The 5000-nt window shown below is 64.1% G+C and overlaps 2 non-coding genes across 2 annotated transcripts in view; both read right to left on the bottom strand.

Annotated features, from left to right (window-relative positions):
* The window catches only part of LOC149129322 (large subunit ribosomal RNA), a 5189-nt gene extending 4029 nt beyond the window's left edge, over positions 1–1160 (bottom strand). The window contains exon 1 of the ribosomal RNA XR_016240030.1: positions 1–1160. This exon is cut by the window's left edge and continues 4029 nt beyond it. This is a non-coding gene — a ribosomal RNA (large subunit ribosomal RNA).
* A 513-nt stretch (positions 1161–1673) lies between these two features.
* LOC149129321 (5.8S ribosomal RNA) lies at positions 1674–1832 on the bottom strand. The gene has a single exon (XR_016240026.1). It is a non-coding gene; the product is annotated as a 5.8S ribosomal RNA (ribosomal RNA).
* Positions 1833–5000: the final 3168 nt, after the last annotated feature.

Below are 5000 nucleotides of genomic sequence, written 5' to 3'. Positions count from 1 at the left end.
GGCCCAACTCCCTTCCCCCGAGCGGCGACGTGTCACGTTCTCGCTTTCGCTGTGCCGTCGGAGTTCGCAAAGTGAAAGGCTCCAACGACTCGCAGTCGACTGGGACTCCTCGGTCCGTGTTTCAAGACGGGTCGGGTAGGTTGCCGATGCTCGTCGCTGACCGGCAGCAGCGGGCGGCTTTTCGGGCGATCCCGCCGACTCCTCCAACAACCACCGCTCCTGCTGCTGTAGCACCACGCGCAAAGACGAGGAGCAAGTAGAAGAAGTAGTAGAAGAAGAAGGAGCAGGCGGGCGGCCGCGTCGCTTTCGCGACTCGCTGCGTCGTGAGTGCTGAGGGCGAGGTGCGTTAGCCCGTCTCCGTCGGTTAGCCGTGCCTGCGCTTTCGTGGAGCGACGGGCCCGGTCGAGAGAAGCGCGTGGATCCCGACGCCGGTCGGTCCCCGCGTGAACGGGTTCCGGACGCCGAGGCGCTCGTCTGCGACCTGCGGACGCCGCGCGCCTACCGGCCCGACGGGAACGGGTCGCGACGACGGATCGGAGGGGAAGTGCGTCCGATGCCGGCGCCACGGAAATCGAGCGCCGACGAGGCGGCAGACGACCGCCCGCGGAAACGAGCGGCCGCCACCGACGCGTTCGTCGGCGACGACGGCGCCTTAGGAGGCGGGGGTGAAAGTGGCAGCGGACTGAGTCCCCTCGCGATCGCGGTGAGCGGTCCTACCCGTTTACCCCTGGGCGGTTTCACGGTCTCTTGAACTCTCTCTCCAAAGTTCTTTTCAACTTTCCCTCGCGGTACTTGTCGGCTATCGGACTCGTCCCCGTATTTAGCCTTGGATGGAGCTTACCACCCGCTTTGGGCTGCGTTCCCAAGCAACCCGACTCTCGGGCCGAAAAGAAACACCGCCGATCGCCGCCGGCTCCGAATGGGCCTGGCACCCGCTCTGGGCAGCCCCGATCGAGGGGACTCCGAACCTAGCCGGGCGAAACGATCGACCGTGTACGACCCTTGCGCCACAGCTCTCGACGACCGGCGCGGCCGACGAGATTCGGCGTTGGGCTTCTCCCGGTTCACTCGCCGTTACTTAGGGAATCCCGGTTGGTTTCTTTTCCTCCGCTTAGCGATATGCTTAAGTTCGGCGGGTAGTCTCGTCCGAGTCGAGGGCAGCTTAGAAAAAAATAAAAAGTCGTCGCTGCGGCAAACCGCATTCGATTCGTCGTCGTCGTCGTCGTCGTCGTCGTCGTCGTCGTCGTCTTCGATGGCCTGCACGAACGCTCGCAAACGAGATCCACAGAGCGAACACCGACCGAAGATGCAGACGGCTGCGGCGGCGGCGGCGGCGGCGGCGGCAGCCACGGAGTAATACGAGGAGGCAACGACGGCGAGGGCGGCAGGCAGAAGAGTGCGCACGAACGGCGGACGGTGCGTTCCCTGCTGCTACTGCACATGTCGGCCGCTCCGTGGCAGGTGTCGCAGCGATGACGGTCTGGCATTGCGGGAGACGGAGGATCGAGCGGCGCGCGCTCGCTAGTCGTGCCGGAAGCAGAAGCAGTAGCGAGAACGAAAGGCGAGCTGTTCACGCTGCCCGCCCGCTTCCACGGCGCGCGCCCTTTCCTGCGACTCCCGACTCCCCGCCGCTGCTGCTGCTGCAACGGCGGACGGCTTTTTCGTGTCGTGACCGCCTCTCGACCGGACGGGGCCCCGGGACGATGGGATCCCGGGGCCGCAATGTGCGTTCGAGGTGTCGATGTTCACTGAGTCCTGCAATTCGCATCAGTTCACGCGGATAGCCGCGCTCTTCATCGACGGACGAGCCGAGTGATCCCCCGTCCAGGGTTTCGGTATTTGCTACTACTACTACTACTACGCCTACCAGCACTGCTGATGCTGGCCGACGCAGAGGCGAGGAAAGGAAGGAAGACGAGAGAGATATTGATGTTCGTGGAGCCGCAAAGCGTGCAGCACCGTCGGCCTAGCGCACTGTATTCGGGCGGACGCAGGCTGGGTGAAAACTGCGCGGTCGGCAGCTGCCAGAGAGAGAACGAGAAGGAAGCATAACGACTTGCGGGCTTCGTTCACCGCTGATGACGCCGCCGCTTCTACTTGCTCGTTGCTCGGCTGAGGCTGAGGCTGCACTGTTAGAGGGCCGACGATTGCGAGGGGGCCCGGCCGCGGCTTACGAAACCGGCTGGATGGCGCCGGAAAGGCGAGGAGGAGGCGACGACGACGGCGATGTTGGCCGGCCGACGCCAGGAAGGAAGACGAGAGAGATATTGATGTTCGTGGAGCCGCAAAGCGTGCAGCACCGTCGGCCTAGCGCACTGTATTCGGGCGGACGCAGGCTGGGTGAAAACTGCGCGGTCGGCAGCTGCCAGAGAGAGAACGAGAAGGAAGCATAACGACTTGCGGGCTTCGTTCACCGCTGATGACGCCGCCGCTTCTACTTGCTCGTTGCTCGGCTGAGGCTGAGGCTGCACTGTTAGAGGGCCGACGATTGCGAGGGGGCCCGGCCGCGGCTTACGAAACCGGCTGGATGGCGCCGGAAAGGCGAGGAGGAGGCGACGACGACGACGACGGCGATGTTGGCCGGCCGACGCCAGGAAGGAAGACGAGAGAGATATTGATGTTCGTGGAGCCGCAAAGCGTGCAGCACCGTCGGCCTAGCGCACTGTATTCGGGCGGACGCAGGCTGGGTGAAAACTGCGCGGTCGGCAGCTGCCAGAGAGAGAACGAGAAGGAAGCATAACGACTTGCGGGCTTCGTTCACCGCTGATGACGCCGCCGCTTCTACTTGCTCGTTGCTCGGCTGAGGCTGAGGCTGCACTGTTAGAGGGCCGACGATTGCGAGGGGGCCCGGCCGCGGCTTACGAAACCGGCTGGATGGCGCCGGAAAGGCGAGGAGGAGGCGACGACGACGGCGATGTTGGCCGGCCGACGCCAGGAAGGAAGACGAGAGAGATATTGATGTTCGTGGAGCCGCAAAGCGTGCAGCACCGTCGGCCTAGCGCACTGTATTCGGGCGGACGCAGGCTGGGTGAAAACTGCGCGGTCGGCAGCTGCCAGAGAGAGAACGAGAAGGAAGCATAACGACTTGCGGGCTTCGTTCACCGCTGATGACGCCGCCGCTTCTACTTGCTCGTTGCTCGGCTGAGGCTGAGGCTGCACTGTTAGAGGGCCGACGATTGCGAGGGGGCCCGGCCGCGGCTTACGAAACCGGCTGGATGGCGCCGGAAAGGCGAGGAGGAGGCGACGACGACGGCGATGTTGGCCGGCCGACGCCAGGAAGGAAGACGAGAGAGATATTGATGTTCGTGGAGCCGCAAAGCGTGCAGCACCGTCGGCCTAGCGCACTGTATTCGGGCGGACGCAGGCTGGGTGAAAACTGCGCGGTCGGCAGCTGCCAGAGAGAGAACGAGAAGGAAGCACAACGACAGCGGAAACGATTTGCAGTCCTCGTTCACCGCTGCTACTTGCTCGTTGCTTGTTGCTCGTTGCTCGGCTGAGGCTGAGGCTGCACTGTTAGAGGGCCGACGATTGCGAGGGGGCCCGGCCGCGGCTTACGAAACCGGCTGGATGGCGCCGGAAAGGCGAGGAGGAGGCGACGACGACGGCGATGTTGGCCGGCCGACGCCAGGAAGGAAGACGAGAGAGATATTGATGTTCGTGGAGCCGCAAAGCGTGCAGCACCGTCGGCCTAGCGCACTGTATTCGGGCGGACGCAGGCTGGGTGAAAACTGCGCGGTCGGCAGCTGCCAGAGAGAGAACGAGAAGGAAGCATAACGACTTGCGGGCTTCGTTCACCGCTGATGACGCCGCCGCTTCTACTTGCTCGTTGCTCGGCTGAGGCTGCACTGTTAGAGGGCCGACGATTGCGAGGGGGCCCGGCCGCGGCTTACGAAACCGGCTGGATGGCGCCGGAAAGGCGAGGAGGAGGCGACGACGACGGCGATGTTGGCCGGCCGACGCCAGGAAGGAAGACGAGAGAGATATTGATGTTCGTGGAGCCGCAAAGCGTGCAGCACCGTCGGCCTAGCGCACTGTATTCGGGCGGACGCAGGCTGGGTGAAAACTGCGCGGTCGGCAGCTGCCAGAGAGAGAACGAGAAGGAAGCATAACGACTTGCGGGCTTCGTTCACCGCTGATGACGCCGCCGCTTCTACTTGCTCGTTGCTCGGCTGAGGCTGAGGCTGCACTGTTAGAGGGCCGACGATTGCGAGGGGGCCCGGCCGCGGCTTACGAAACCGGCTGGATGGCGCCGGAAAGGCGAGGAGGAGGCGACGACGACGGCGATGTTGGCCGGCCGACGCCAGGAAGGAAGACGAGAGAGATATTGATGTTCGTGGAGCCGCAAAGCGTGCAGCACCGTCGGCCTAGCGCACTGTATTCGGGCGGACGCAGGCTGGGTGAAAACTGCGCGGTCGGCAGCTGCCAGAGAGAGAACGAGAAGGAAGCATAACGACTTGCGGGCTTCGTTCACCGCTGATGACGCCGCCGCTTCTACTTGCTCGTTGCTCGGCTGAGGCTGAGGCTGCACTGTTAGAGGGCCGACGATTGCGAGGGGGCCCGGCCGCGGCTTACGAAACCGGCTGGATGGCGCCGGAAAGGCGAGGAGGAGGCGACGACGACGGCGATGTTGGCCGGCCGACGCCAGGAAGGAAGACGAGAGAGATATTGATGTTCGTGGAGCCGCAAAGCGTGCAGCACCGTCGGCCTAGCGCACTGTATTCGGGCGGACGCAGGCTGGGTGAAAACTGCGCGGTCGGCAGCTGCCAGAGAGAGAACGAGAAGGAAGCACAACGACAGCGGAAACGATTTGCAGTCCTCGTTCACCGCTGCTACTTGCTCGTTGCTTGTTGCTCGTTGCTCGGCTGAGGCTGAGGCTGCACTGTTAGAGGGCCGACGATTGCGAGGGGGCCCGGCCGCGGCTTACGAAACCGGCTGGATGGCGCCGGAAAGGCGAGGAGGAGGCGACGACGACGGCGATGTTGGCCGGCCGACGCCAGGAA

The sequence above is a fragment of the Octopus bimaculoides genome, unplaced genomic scaffold (assembly GCF_046866305.1).
Source record: "Octopus bimaculoides isolate indiv1 unplaced genomic scaffold, ASM4686630v1 contig40, whole genome shotgun sequence".
NCBI lineage: Eukaryota > Metazoa > Mollusca > Cephalopoda > Octopoda > Octopodidae > Octopus > Octopus bimaculoides.
Note: the sequence above shows the minus strand (reverse complement) of the source record. Positions and strands in the feature narration are given on the sequence as shown.